The following is a 15,328-nucleotide window of genomic DNA, read 5'->3' as shown; positions in this document are numbered from 1 at the left end:
GCCCCACACCTGAAGCTGATTGTCCCTTCCTACCATACACTTACAGACATCCCATAACTCACTTGTTTCCACTGCTTTGCCACACTTTTCACATTCTCATGAGCACAAATAAGCTTCACTGTATGTTTTTCTTATGGTTTGTACTGACTTTGCCTACTGAACAGCTCAGCCATGCTCCAAATCTCTGGTCATCTTCTTGCAATTCCTTCTTCATTCCTCTCACCTCCAGTATATGACAAATGATTGTGTCATCCTTCCACTCCAGGGTCCTGATCTGTGTGACAAAGAGTTTCTAATCTCACCCCATTGTTCATCTCTTTCTCCCCTTAATCTCAATCAGCTCAGTGTGTCAACAACACTTGCTTGAAATCACTTATCACCCACAAAATTTATTTAGAATTAATCAGAGACAATTTGAGGTGTTTATTAAAGCAGCAACAATCTCAGCTTGACCTTGCAACAAGAGTTCTGTTTCAAAGAAACAACTTTTTTTTTTTTTTTTTTTTTTTTTTTTTTTTTGCCTGCCATGGAGTTGAAAAGCTTTCATTAAGGGAGCTAACGAAGGTGAAAGCAGTTGCTGCGCTTCAAGGAATTGCCAGTGACAAATTCTGCTTAACAGACTTGACATTTTTTCTGTTTCTTTTTCTTTGTTTGAGAGAAGAACACACAAGGCTTCCAGAAATCACCTGCCCAGACCCTGTCTGAGCTGAGAAAGGGTCTTTATTGTGCTGGGTTCCCTCCCCAGACCTCACACCCTCAGAGAGACAGGAGAAGCGGTAAGACCAAGGTCACACAGAAATGCTGTTCTGTTTCTCCTTCCTTGCTTCACTATTTGCAGCCATCAGTAAGACATGATTGACTCTCTGGTACTGAAGTTGTGTTAATTAAGCTAAGATGGTTTTACCAAGAGAAACGTATAGTGCTTCTGGGAGCAGAGATCCAGGCTTCAAGTATCTCCCCCTCCAGGTGAACGTTTACCACCCAAATTAAAAAAAAAAGAAAATAGAATTCCATATGACAATTCCATATGACAGTGAAGTAATAAAGATGTAGCTCCCAACTGCAGAGAAAGACTTTCATTCATCTTTGGACATGGGCTCTGACTTCTAAGTCCTTCTGTAGAATTTGGACCCCTCAATTTAGAAGTCACAGTCAGTGGTTTTACTGTTAATGTTTATTTTTCCCTCTTTCATTTACCTAAGCCTAAGCAATCCAGAGATGTAACAGATTTGAATGACCTCACGTACTAATTCTGATCCAGTAATTTGTGGACCTGGTCTATATACATAAGGCAGATGGTCTGCCACATTGAAAGGAAGCAAAAACTGAAAATCAAATCTGTTGACTGCTGGGAATGACTGCTCCTTTTGAAACCTCAGCATCTGCAAAGACCTGTCGTTCTGGGAGTTCAGAAAGGCTGTCCAAGCTGCCAAGCCACTTGGCAGCTCCCTGTCAGCCAGAGACGATTAAGCATCTCTTGTTAACAGCTCTCTACTGCTACAAGAGCTTCAGTGCAAGGCACAGATCAATCGGCTTTCTAAATGAAGTAGCAGCTTGGTCAAAGCCACTGGTTCTGCGCTTCCAAAACCATTTCTCCTTTAATCAGGCTTGTCAGAGAAGACTGGCTTTCCCAGGGAGACATCTGAGCTTTGGTCACTGCCATCCACAATTCCCTCACTCCCTATTTCTCCACCTCCTCCATCCAAGGGCTCATCCCTTCTCCTATTCAGAATTATGTTCATCAATCAAGAGAGTAACACGGATGCAAGCTCCTGATTACACTGTAGGCAGAAAATTAAGTCCCACTGAATCACTACCCCATATATCAAATCCTTACAGAAATCTCTCTTTTGTCCCACTAGCAGAGGGTTTTCCAATCTCAAGAGATTTCTCCAGAGACATCAGACCCTTGGTTTAATTGAGGCCCTTAATATAAAATGTAATTCTTCCAAACATGAAACAGAAAGGGAGCCATCTGACCTAATGCTGAGTCTATACAACATCAGTAGTGGAGAACAAAGAGGAATACCTGTTGCCTTGTTTTAGGAATCTGTCCCCAAAAATATTCTTTTCTCCAAGTTTCCGAGTAGTTTCAGCATAAACGAGAGTACCTGGGACAAGTAAATAATTTTCTAGTGAATTCCTAGGTCTTTCTTTGTGCATACTTAGCCTTTGCATCAACCCGTTATCTTGAACTGGCCAAGCAAATTGCATCATAATGTTATGTTCCAGAAGAGAAAAAGCTGCACAATGTAGGAAGATAGCAAGGAAGGGGAAAATAATGGGGCACACTGAAAAATTTAAACATGTTGGAACAAGGAAGTCCAAGAGAGTTACTTAGAACCCAGTAATAAACTGCTAAAATCCATGGGCATGGGCACCTGTCTTCATAATACCCATAGTAAACATCATAATTAAAGCAGGCAGAACATGAGGAGGGTGACCCTGAAAGCATGTTTCATGCTGCAGCAGCTGTTAAATGAGCACAGGGATGTCTGAACCAGTGGATACATCATGTTAACCACTAAGTGATGTGCCAAGAAAGATCCTTGGGAATGGAGAAGCTCTGCTGCGTCACAGGCTCTCTGCTCCTTAAAAATTCATTGTACAATTGAGATTTATAAATTAACCCATGAACAGCTTTTATTTGCACACAAATTCTGCCGGACTGTGCAAATTAAACGTTTATGTATGGGTGGAGTTATCTCAGTTGGAATTATACTTCAACAGTCTCATTTGCATAAGTCAGAGATTGTTATGACTTACTCAACTAAGCATACCCATGCAGTTAATTACTTTTTTCCAAATGAAATGCTGAAATTATTTCCCAGCAGAGAAAGGCGATTGCTCACCAAAAGCAGCACAGGATGCTGTCAGTTTTAAAACAATTAATATGAAATTAATTTTAACAGACCACTGAACCATATTTAGTGAGCAATGCAAAGCATAATGTGACCAAACACAGCAGCTTAGTTGGTAAGTCCACTTCTCTGCTGTCTCTCACCAGGAAATTCTGAAATGAGGAGACACATGAAGCACCTTAGTCTTTAGGAGACAGCAGTCCTGGGTGAGTTAGAGGAGAAAGAAGAGCTCCTGAGAGACCAGAAGTTATCTTTGGAAGAAGATGTTATTACAAACTCAGAAATTAGCAGACAAAGGCAGATTCCTTATGTTCCCACTTCATATTCCCACCACACAATAGGGAGCAGGGAAGTTTCCAGGCTTGGAGAAGACAGAAAATACTGTGTCCTGGTTAAACAGTCAGAATAAAATAACATCACAGGCAAAGGGGATGACATGACACTACCAGTCTGGGAGTGTGCTGGTAAATGTGGGACACATGGTCACCCTCATTTACTAACTTAGATTCAGATGCACTTTGTCCTGAGCTGGGTTGGTACAGAACATTGTGCTGTCTCTCCTAGTGGGAATGTAGGGGGGAAGATGCCCCCTTTGGCATCTTTGGTCTGAGTGAAGTAGCCAGTAAGATAAAGCAGACTATGACAATTCATTAGCACAGCCTGACACAGTCATTCACTGCCCTTGAGTTCATACTGTGCCCCAGCTCTTCCATGTCCCATGGCTTTTGGACAGCCATTACACAATGGGTGGATATTTCCTATTTTTCCAGCCCAGAGATCATGGGCAGCTTGTCACGATCCCTATAACTTCTGGCAGAGTTACACCAACATTAGAGACTTTTGTGTTTCAGTCTTAACTCAAATGAATTTTAAAACTGCCAAATCCATTTTGAACAGATTGATCTTTCTCTGTCCTACTCAACTTCCAAGTAATATAATTTGGAAGTATTACAGAGCCTGTATCATCCCCACAGCCTATTGAAACCTGATGTTTCCTCAACCAGGACATATTTAAACCGAAGAAAATATTAGCTTGTGCCCGGCAGGCACTCAGACACTCTTGTGAGAGGGGCTTTATACCACAAGGCAAGTTTTCTACCCTGAATTGTGGGCCTAATAGAAAAACCTTTAGACTGGAGGGGGTGCACAGTGCACTGAGATCCATATAGATGCATAGCTACAGCCACAGCAAACTCTAGCCAGGCTGCAAACTTTGTGACTGGAGGTAGTGAGTCTATTCTGATCTCTGTTGGCATAGATTTATTTTCCAGAACATCTCTGTGTGCACAAGCTGAGGATGAAACTGCTATTACAGATAGGGAGTCAGAAAACAGAATTGCTCTGTGGTCTGAAGGTCTTGTAGCTCCACTGTACCAAATTCTCAATAATGCAGGTTAGAGATGTGGGGCTGTGATTTCCTCTTTAGAACGTGACTCTCAAATAGCCTGATTTACTTTTTTCTTTTCAATGCATGGATTGTTAGTTGAATTTCATTAGGTTTTTAATCTGAAATTTAATTTAGAAGATTTTGTCAAGTGATTGTTAAAATTCATTCTGCTGGCTGCACTCAGAGGAACTGCTGACTTCCAAAAATACACCTCTTGGCTTTTATTGCAAAACTCAAAAAGATTCTCGTTACACCAGTCTAGATGCTTCAGATCCCTGAGAGCCACAAAGGGCCTTTTCTCCTTTCCTCTTTTTGGCAGGAGGACTCCATTGGAACCGCAATGGACTTTCCCCCAAAAGGCTGCAGGAATGGCATTCAGGACAAGGCACAAGGCTGTAAAGCATGGGAATGACTGTAAATGGTTCTGACTCAGTGCACAAAGCACAATGGAGAGTAAGATAGACAGATTGGACAAATTAAAGGTCCATCTGGCTCTGCATCTCATCCCTGACAGTGATCAGTGGCAGATACTCAAGGAAAGATGATAAAGACCAGACACACTAAGAGTGATCCAAAGGGCATGGGGCAATATTACACAGAGATCCTTCTCTGGGACCTAAAAACATTACAGCAACGCTAAGACCATCCCTAACAGTAGTGTTAATTAGTTCAGACACAGTTTCCTGCTTTCTTGGACAGCAAAATATTAATGCTTCTCAACACAGGCTTGCCATGCTAAAGAGCTGCTAAGCTAAGCTGATTTCTGTTGCACCCAAGGCAGAGCTTGGTGTGAGCGGTATGTGCTTCTGGCATAACAGCAGAGAACACCCCCACATGCTCACTGCTTTCTTGCCTCTTCTTCTCTGTCAGGATCACCCCCACTCCTGCTAGGCTGGGCTCTCCCCAGTGGTTCCACAGCCTTCCTCTGTCCCTGGTTTCTCCCCTCCCTTTCCTGTTGCTGGACCAACCTAGCCCCAAACGTCATCCTAAGCCTTTAGGTGTAAAATTCAATTTTGCTTACACTTTCTGCAAGCTTCTAGCTACATCTGACTGATATGAATACAGGTCATTAAAAGTGTATGGATTGCATCAGCTCAGTGCTGTAACACTCTTGTAAAGCTGACATCAGAATTGGTACCCATGGAAAGAGCTGTGCAGGGGTGATATTTTGATGCATTTAACTTTCCAGGATGTTGCAGCATTTTGCTTATATTGGACATCTTGTATTTTCATTTACTGCTTATCTTCTAAAGAAAAAAAGACAACCAAAGGCAAATTTGTGTGATAGCAGGATGTTTCCTTCCCCATTAAATGGAAATTGAAATGTGCTTAGGATAAATAACTGCAGGTGCAGAGCTGCAACTTCTCCCATCCATTCCTCAAGAAATGCACCTGGAGGCACTTCCATGACTTTCTGAGCCCTGTCTCAAGACAGCAGAAATGTCTCAGGACAGTGAGTGCTGCCCATACCTTTCCTGCAGCAAGATTTACATTTACTAGATCTCCCTGTACAGGGCATTTGAGGGGCTTGAGGGAATGTGAACAACTGTAAGAAGCTGAATTAAATCTGAACATCCTTAAAGGCTGGGATTTGGGAGTGTCCAATATGGTGTATCTCATCCCAGCTGATTATCCTTCACCTTGAGAGACACACTTCAGCTCAGCTGCCTAAGTGTAGGCATCACTGGTCACCAGTCTGGCTGGGAGCTACATGTATGGAGCAGAAGATGGGGGCAGATGAGCTGAGAGATGAGCTCTGGGACCTGGGTTTGGTGCCACATGCTCTTGAACCTTGAAGACTTGGCTAGCATTTGCTTTAATGTCTATGCCAATAGAGACAGACTCCTCAGCACATGGCAGTGCCCTGCCCTGCAACCAGTTGTACCGAGTTAGCAGTTCTCTATGGATCCCTATGGAATATACTAATTTATGATGCCTGGATAGAAAACAGATGAGAACAGTTGCTAAGGAGGAGAGATGTTTCAGGCTGAAGGTTGCTTTAGGGAGGGATCTGGATTTGGTGTCATTTTTCTCGTTTCCCAGTCAGTAAAGGTGGAGGTGTGTTTGTGATCTGTGAATTTTTAGAATGGTTTAAAGGAACCTGCTGACTGCTCCCTATATCTCAAAATAAAAATGGAAAAATATGATAAGACCTCTCCTTGCTGATTCTATGATACACTAATGAAAAGATTCCTACTTGGGGAGAATATGGGTTTGTGATCCTATTCCCACAGCTCTTAATGCCTTTTATCCTAACCTTCTTAAGAAATGGGTTGTTCAATATTTGCTGTTTCATACAAAACTAAGTAGTCTATTCCTATCTGATTTTTCTTCACTTCCCTCCCAAGGTCACCACTGAAAGAAACAATACCAGAATCTGAGATTACTTTTGCTGCATGGATAAGCATGAATTCAGGTTACTGGATTTATTTCAAGCAAACCAAACAGTCCATTTTACTCCTGGGAACTGGTCTTTCCTAATATTATGCAGGAGCAACCCAACATCTAGTAGGAAGGATATAAAATTTCCTATTACCAGCACTCACCAAGGTGGTCTGGCAGAAAATTTCCCTTGTGAACTGAAGTGTTGTCCCTTTAAAAACCTTGACCATTCATGAATGTATCTGGAAAACCCCTTTCATGATCAGAAGTCAGGAAGAGGTCATCTCAGGGTATGGAAAGTCTCATAGACACATACACTTTCTTAACAGCAAATTAGAAATACCCAGCAGAATAATTGCATGTTCTCTTATTTATATGCAGGGCTTTTTTAAAAGTCATTGTTTCTCAAGCATTAATGTAATTTTAACTAGATTGAACATGAGTGTTGATAGCATCACAGACCCTAACACCATCAGAAAAGTGAAAATGAAAGAAAAGTGGTGCTCTGTTCTGCAAACAATAAGCTAATTAATTTTTCAAGATGTCATTGTTATATCATAATTAAACCACATTATGAATTTCAGGCTTCGTTTGTTGGTTTGTTTAGTGGGTTGTTTTGTTGTTTGTGGTTTTTTTTTTTTTTTTTTTTTTTCCACTTTCCTCCTGCTATCTGCCCATTGTGAAAACCTTGGAAGGAAAGAAGGGGATCAAGCTGCTACACACGTTTTGTACTCAAGGCCTCAGATTGGCTGGCCTTTTCTTTTTTGCATAAACAACCATATATGTGAACAGAAAGAAACATACCCTTAATAGTAAACCAAAAGCAAATATTTTACTGGTTTACATGGTCATGGTGTTAAGTTTTTCATCAGAGTGCACTCTCCTCATAGCAGGTATTAATGTTTCCAAGCTAAGCCTGTGTACAAATAAAGTAAGTATTATCACACTGATTGCTGTGATTAATGATTAAATGATTTATCCCATCCACTTGGAACTGAGAGCTAATCTGGGGCCTTCTAAACCCCAAGCCTGGAGGTGTTCAATGATCCATCCTTCTCACTAAGGACCCAAGTAATAATCCCATCTCCAGTGTTCAGCCATGATACAGTCCCCTAAGATTCAAAGTTCAGATGGAGATAAGTCAAGAGTGCCTGCATTTCACCAACCTTCAGCTTTGCTCAGCTGGGCAGGCAGGTTTGGCTGGGATGAACCCAAGTACAGTAGGTGCATCCTTATTTTGCACAAGTCCCTGCACTTCCACCTGCCAAGTTACTGTTGAAAACACCCAGTGTTTGATATTCAGAGTCATCACTCCCAGACCCATCAAAGACAGCTGCCTCTGCTCGGCATTCAGACAGCCCGGACCACATTTTCTCTAGCTTTGCCAACAGGAGAAAACCCCTTGCAAAACACTATAGCAGCATGCTGCTGACTCAGAGGGAACATTTTTCATCCATGCACCTATGTGGCCTGAAACTGCTTAGTCTGCAGGGAAAAATATGATATAGCTTCTCTTGTTTGAGTGGAGGCTACCACAAGTTGGCAGCCTCAGAAAAATACATATTTATAGCACATTTACGTTAAAGTATATTTAATATACCAGGCCATATACAGAACTTCTGAGAGAGCAAGCCTGTGCTGGATGTCTTCATTATGTGGTTGTGTGTATTTGCACATAAACAGATATATATATTCTTATTACTGCTAGAAAACCACTGGCTCCCTACTAGAAAAGAAATTTCAGGATTTTACACTTTTCTTATCCCAAATTGGGTTAAAAATATAAAAGAATGAAAATTACTGTGGATAAGCAGTCCTCCAGAGCTTTGGAAGTGGGTGGGATTGAACTAAATTTTCATTTTTAAACTTGTTTTTACATCTCAGCATGTAACAAAATCTTTTTATTCTGTACATATTTTTCTTCTTTTTCTTCTTCTTGCTCTGTTGACAAAACATGCAGCCATCTCAGTGCTGCAAATGGAGTTTTTATGTTTTCTCTAGGCACAGCTCTAGTGGGTGTTAGAGCATATAAAAAATAATTTTGCCCAACATTTTTTGCGATGAAAAAACTGCCTTTTTCCCACCTGCAATTCACTGCTGACAGATCGACATGTTTTTCTGCACAAACAGGTTCTGCCTGGGGATACTCCACCCAGCCCAGTCCCAGGGTTGCTAGTAGCATTTTCACAGCTCTTTAACACAAACGGAGACATGCACGGTCCTGGAAGAGAAGCTCTATTCCTTGTGCTGTAACATATTCTCAAGTCAATATATTTAATGCAGGTCACCATGAAAATTGTTTCATTGCAACTTATGTGGATTACAAACTCTATGTATTGTGGTACTTAAGAGTTTCACTGCAATGAAGCCATGCAATAAGCCTTGTCTTTACCTAGAAGAGCTGGTGAAAACATTTGTCGTGTGTGGTAAGTCTGCTGAGCAAAGCAGAGATTTTCTTGAGTTTCATAGCAGTGTCTCTTGTAAGGAGAAATGCCATCCCAATCAATGTATACATCCAATCAGTTAATGCTGTCTTCCGTGAAAGGTAACAGCTTTTAAAAATTAATCCTTCCAACATTTTAATCTCATGTGCGGATGCAAATTAGACCTTAATTGCTCACCAGCTAAACTGATCATTGAGATACCCATCAAACTGGATGTACCAGGGAGGTACCAATAATTACACAGCAGAGCTGTTCCTCATTTCTGTTGATGGGAGATGAAATATGCTTCAACGAAGTAATTTCTTGCCCATCAGTACCTTGCAGGAGTCTGGCTGAGTCCTGCTCATCTAGACTCTTCCAGACCTCTTAACTCTTGATTCCCAGTGCATGAAATCATGTGTGCTGGGTTTCCTAGTCATAGATGATCATCAGATCCCTGGCACGTCTATTCTTCTGGGTCATATAATAAGAGACAGCACAGGCTTAGCTCAAGAAATATGCCCTACAGAAAATTCCCTGGGAGACCAAAGGGAGATTAGTGTGATGTGTGAGATAACAACATCCCCTGTGTGACGGCCATGATCAGTGATGCTCACGGAAGCAGATATCCTTCTAAGCCCTTGACCTCTATTTCCAGCTGATGCTCTTCTAAGAGAGTAATGCCAGGGTGAGTAGAGCACACAGGCAACATGAGGACAGAAAAGAGCAGCCAAAACTCAATTACCTGTTTATTATCCCTGAGAGTTGATGAAATCGTTATAATACCAACGATACTTTTTAAAACCACTCTCCCAGCTGTCAAGTTATTGAATGGGGGTGAAGTTGTGGTGGGGGTGAGGCTGCTGCACAGAGTCAAAAGCCAATGCATTTAACACATGACATAAATCACCAGTGACAGCCTGAAGCCAGGTAGCTCCTTTCATCAAAGCGTTCAAAGCAATTAACAAAGCATGGTAAGTGAAGAGCAAAGTCAAAGCCCAGGAGGGATGAAATGGTTGTGCAGAAATCACAGCTCAGTTCAGGAGTGGAGGCAGAAGTGGCAGCCACCTTTTCTGGCTAATATAATGGATCCATTCCAATTTCTCTACCTCCCCTTAACCAACTATGGGGCTGAGCTCCACAAAACAGCCTAGGGTCGGTTCAGGGCAGCAATGATCTATGAGCATTACTGTGATGTACAGATTTTTACAAGACACTATTCCTGTCTTCATGTGCACATAAAACAGAAGCTTCACTGCATAGATAAACTTCCCAGAAGTTTGGACATTGCTGTAATGGGTGGGGAATGGCATTTCCCTTCATTCTGAAGGAAGATTTTACTAACACTTTAGCTAAATTCCTGATTAGGCTCTGTTAAATCTCCAGGCAGATGGTAACCACCTTTCACCACCACAAAGGGACATGAGCATTTGTAAAACTGGAAGGGAAAAGAGAGAATTGGTTACAGGAAGATCTTTCAACTTTAAAATCTCCAAGATAGGAAGTTTTAAACCAGAGTAATCACCAAAGAGAGTAATAAGAAGGAAGTTCCCTCATGTCAGATCCTGAGAGTAACAAAGGATCTGACACCCCTCCAGAAAACCTCTAGAGGCTCCTCGTTCATCAGTGCATTCAGGGCAAAAAGCTGCACCACTCTGGGGTACAATTTGATAATATAATGTACACGCATTAATATCTTTTGAATTTCTGAAAACCTGTTGTTTCAGAAATGTTTGTAACTGGTGTCTCTTTTGGACATCTCACATGTTCTAACTTGAGGTTAGATTTGATTTAAAATCATTGAAAAGCCACTGGGCACCATCAAAGTACTCTGATGCTGTGGAAGCACTGGTTCTTAAAGTCAGTCTAAATACAAGTCTAAAGTCAGATAGTCTGGGCATGGTTCAGAACACCCAGAGACAAATGAGATGCCCTGGGGGATATCTCCTGTCCTCTAGGCACCAGACCAGAGGAACATGATCCTAACTCATATCAGCTTAACCTGTTTCTCACATGCTTTTGGGCATCCAAGATGGGATTTGCAGCTATGCTGAGACACCTGAATACCATCCCCAGCAGTAACTAGATTTCCAATTAATCACTCCATATTACTCATAAGCATTATGGACAACATCCATAATTTGTACCATTGGCCAATATAGGTGGTGGGAATCCATATGAAATAAGATTTTTCTGGGGTGCAATTTTACCCTGGAAAAATCTCTAGCATGTAGTAGTAATATTTTGTTCTGTCCATATATTCTTCAAAACTGTGTGCTGGAGAGGTTTTCAGCAAACTTGTTTTCTACAGTGCGCCTACAGAGTTTACATCAGTATCTTTTGCACTCAGAAAATAAAAAAAAGGGAAGGCCATGGAAATTGCTCTGTTGGTGTCTCTCACTCCCTTTACTAAATATTGTCATTTTACTCTTGTGATCCTAACAGAAAAGGGGATTTCCTAAGCATGTACTACCCATTGAGTCAACCACTGCATTCCCCATGACGTGCTTCAGAGCAGACAGCCAAGCTGGGTGTTAGATTTTAGGTATAATGGGTGACCGGGACAGATGAAGGTCTGATCAGTAGGTGGAAAATGAATCATTATTCAAAGATGTGTTCATTGACAGCAGTCCTGAGTGGTTGGGAGACAACACTCCTGGCAGGAGAATGGGTTGAATATGAAATTTGTGAAGGCCCATTTCATGGTGAAGAGAAAGAAAGAATTTTTGGAAATAAAACTTCAGAAATCAAGAAGTTGACAGGTTTGTGTTGCATCTGGTTCTGCATGATAGCAATGATGGCCAATTTTCAAGGAAGGAACAGAACTCTGTACATCTGGCTAGAAAATGAGTTCTTGTACTGCAACAAGTTATTTTGGTACCAGAAAAAGAGGCCCCAGAATCAGATGAGGTTCCAGTAGAATTGTAGAATCATGGAATCATAGAATAGTTTGGGTTGGAAGGGATCTTTAAGACCATCTAGTTCCAACCCCCATGCCATGGGCAGGGACACCTGCCACTAGACTAGGTTACTCAAAATCCTACCCAGTCTGGCCTTGAAGACTTCCAGGGATGGGGCATCCACAATTTCTCTGGGCAACCTGGTACAGTCCCTCACTACCCTCACAGTAAAGATGTATCAAAGTATGTTTCAATACACTAAAAACAGGTTCTTCTGTGGCAAAAATAGATGTCAGGCAGCTTCAGGTAATCACCTCAGAACAATGTTATTCCTGAAGCTTTTCTTGGTGTTCTAACACTTTGCCCTAAACCAGGAGACCAACCCTAAGAAGGATGCCACATCACTGCATTTGTAAGTGCTGGGTTTCTGTGAATCAGCCTGAGAAAACTGTAACGTGCATTAGCCTAGAGCTGACCCCACACTAACTCAATCACTCGATTTTGACACTGCGCTCATTCGCGTCCAGACTGTGGGCAAAGCAAGCTCACATGGTCAGCACGGAACAACAGGTTCTTAAAATCTAGCACAGATTATCTGCCATCCAGTTCCTCCTGCTCCCTTGGTGCGTGAGGGTGGGATTGGTATTCTCCCTGTGATCCCACAAGAGGAACGATGGCAGTAAAAGCATTCCTGTCTCATTTTACCACGGCCTCTTTGCATATTTCCTAAAGGAAAATAAAATGCCAATTAAAAAATATTTAAAGCCCTATTAAAAACAACTTACTAGCTTGCTGGGGGATAAAAACCAACATTGGATATATTTCATGGCCTGTGAAATATACAGGACTGTCCAGTGGGCACTTGAGCTCTTCTATACTAGCTCCTATTCTGAATGAATCACCACCTGGTGCTATAGATGATCTTGTTAATTACCCCCCCTTGACATGAAGCAGAGCAGTTGTTGTAATTTTATGAGTCACAAACTGTGTTGGTAATAATAATAATTCTGCCACTAAGCCTTAACTTTATATCTTAATTGGAGACAACACTGTTCAATAGAGAGGTATGGTAAAATGGGTGGGAGAAGAGATTTGGGAAAACTGTTGCCCATAAAAACTTCCACAAACTCCTTACAGTGCCTGAGGTCCATAATGCAACAGGAAGAGCAGAATTCCTCTGAAAGAAGTAATATAATTTGATGTATAATGTGCCACACATGGACTTTGGAAAGTAAAAGTGGACCTGGGCATTCATTTATCTACCTCCATGCACCTAGGACTATGCACACCATAAACTCCCTCTCTGCACAGTTGAGAGAAATGGCTACCAAAGGTCACTTGGTCTCATGAGGTCCAAATCACTCTCTGAAACTACTTAGCTTTTCGTTGCCTGTAAGAGTAGCAATATCTCATTTAGCTGCCATAGACAGGTGCATTAAGTCCTGTAGGGTGAAACTGGACTTGCAACTGAGGTACAGTTTTCTCTTTATGTTACTGAAAAAATGCTTTTCCATCTCTACCATTCTTCTACTGATCTGTTCCATCATGGTGTCTTGTTCATCTCATCTTCCTGACTGTCATTGGGTGGTAAGATCTTTGAGGGGGACAGGACACAGCACAAGAAGATCCTGTTCCGTTAGGTCTCCAGATACCTCTGTCACTAATAGCTGAATCTGTGAAGGTGTCTCTGGGCAAGGAGGCATCACAAATATGGGAAAGGAGAAGGATCCCTCATGGACCAACTGCAATGCAAATAAAAGACAATTATTTTTTTTCTAATTCATGAAGTCCAGTGCCAAAGTGTGAGCTGACATACAGACTCATGATAGCTGAGAAGTGAATCAAGGATGATAGGGTTGCAACTGGTATAATCTACTTGTCCTTACAACATTTATCAGGGTGAAAACATTTTTTCTCCATGGCTACAAGGTTAGAAAAAGGCAAGAGAGAAGGTGAAGCACTGAGGGCCCCTTATCAGCCTCTTGTCACCTTGCATGGCTATGCCAGCTGCAGCCTGTGATCCTTTCATCCTGGATCAATCTCTTCCAGCTTTTTAAATTCTCCTTTCCTCCAGGTACCCTTTAAAGCCTTGTTTCCCCTCATGCAAATAGCAAGGCAGAGGACTCCTCATGCTTTCATCTTCCTTTCCCTGGTATCAGTCTATCTGCAAGCTGCATTTCTCCCTTCTCAGAAGCAGATGTTCTTTTGAAACGTGCTGCTGCCCTTATCACAAATTTCCTATTCAGTGGCAGATTTCCAAGGACAAGTTAGGAGAGGGCTCATCATTTTCTTGGCTTAGCTGAAATGTATACAATAATGGCTTGGAAATAAAAACTATAAGGAGGAGTTAATAGCATTCTTATACATCTGCCACAATAAGCCATCAACCTGCTGCTTAGCTCCACTGTGTGCAAGTGTTGATTGCGTAGACCTTAAGACAGCTTCAGCAGGCTACTAAATTCCTCCTGTTATAAAGTCTATCAAAATAAGTGGATGAAAAGTGAGAAGTGGATCAAGGGAAAGAGAAGGAGTGGCAGGAGTTTCAGATTTTTTTTTTTTTTTTCTAATGAGAAAATCAATTGTTTCTGGATATCTTCAAATTCAGAAAGCAGCTGAAAATAGGGTGCTGTCAGAGACAGCTTTGCAAAGGACAGGCACTAGCTCAAATTTTTCGTTGTTCTCAGACTAATCAAGGAGAGAATGGGACATGGACCAAAGGAGTTCTTGTGATTCTGGGTCTGACTAAGTTTTCATAATTATTATTCATGATGGTAACCCCTGCTGTCCTGAAAAACCACCCCTTTTGACTTATGTATACTGGTTCATGAGGCCAGATGGTTACTATCAATGCTGACTTACAGCTGTAGACCTCAGTGCAGGCTCAGTTCACCTATGAACTTGGGTGCACAATATTGCAATGCCTCCTTTCCCTGTCCTTCCCATCCCCAAGTCTTTGGCAGACCAGAGTCCATGGCTGCCTGAAAGCTGTACACAGGGTGTTTGGTGCATAAAACTGGGATCTTCATTCCACTTGGCAAGTAGAGAGAAGTTATACATCACAAACTGGAGTGATTTAGGTACCTAATGTTTGGGGTGAAAGTGAACAGGAAATATGTCTAGAAATCAGCTAGACTGAAAGAACAGAGTACATCCCCATGTTTCATCAGATGGTACATGGCCTAAACTCCACTGACTTACAGACTGCAATGATGCAGACAGTAATAGTAACAGCAGTAGCGACCAAGACAGCTAGCTCAGGTGGAGACCCTGCTCTGTAGATACCTGATGTAGATACCATCCAAACCAGCAAGAACCAGCTATACTGTGGTTTCTGTTGTTGACACCACAGTGACCATCAACAGATTTTTTTTTCCC

Source organism: Falco punctatus (genome assembly GCF_963210335.1).
Source record: "Falco punctatus genome assembly, chromosome: 3".
In the NCBI taxonomy this organism is placed as follows: Eukaryota; Metazoa; Chordata; class Aves; order Falconiformes; family Falconidae; genus Falco; species Falco punctatus.
This window is presented reverse-complemented; position numbering follows the sequence as displayed.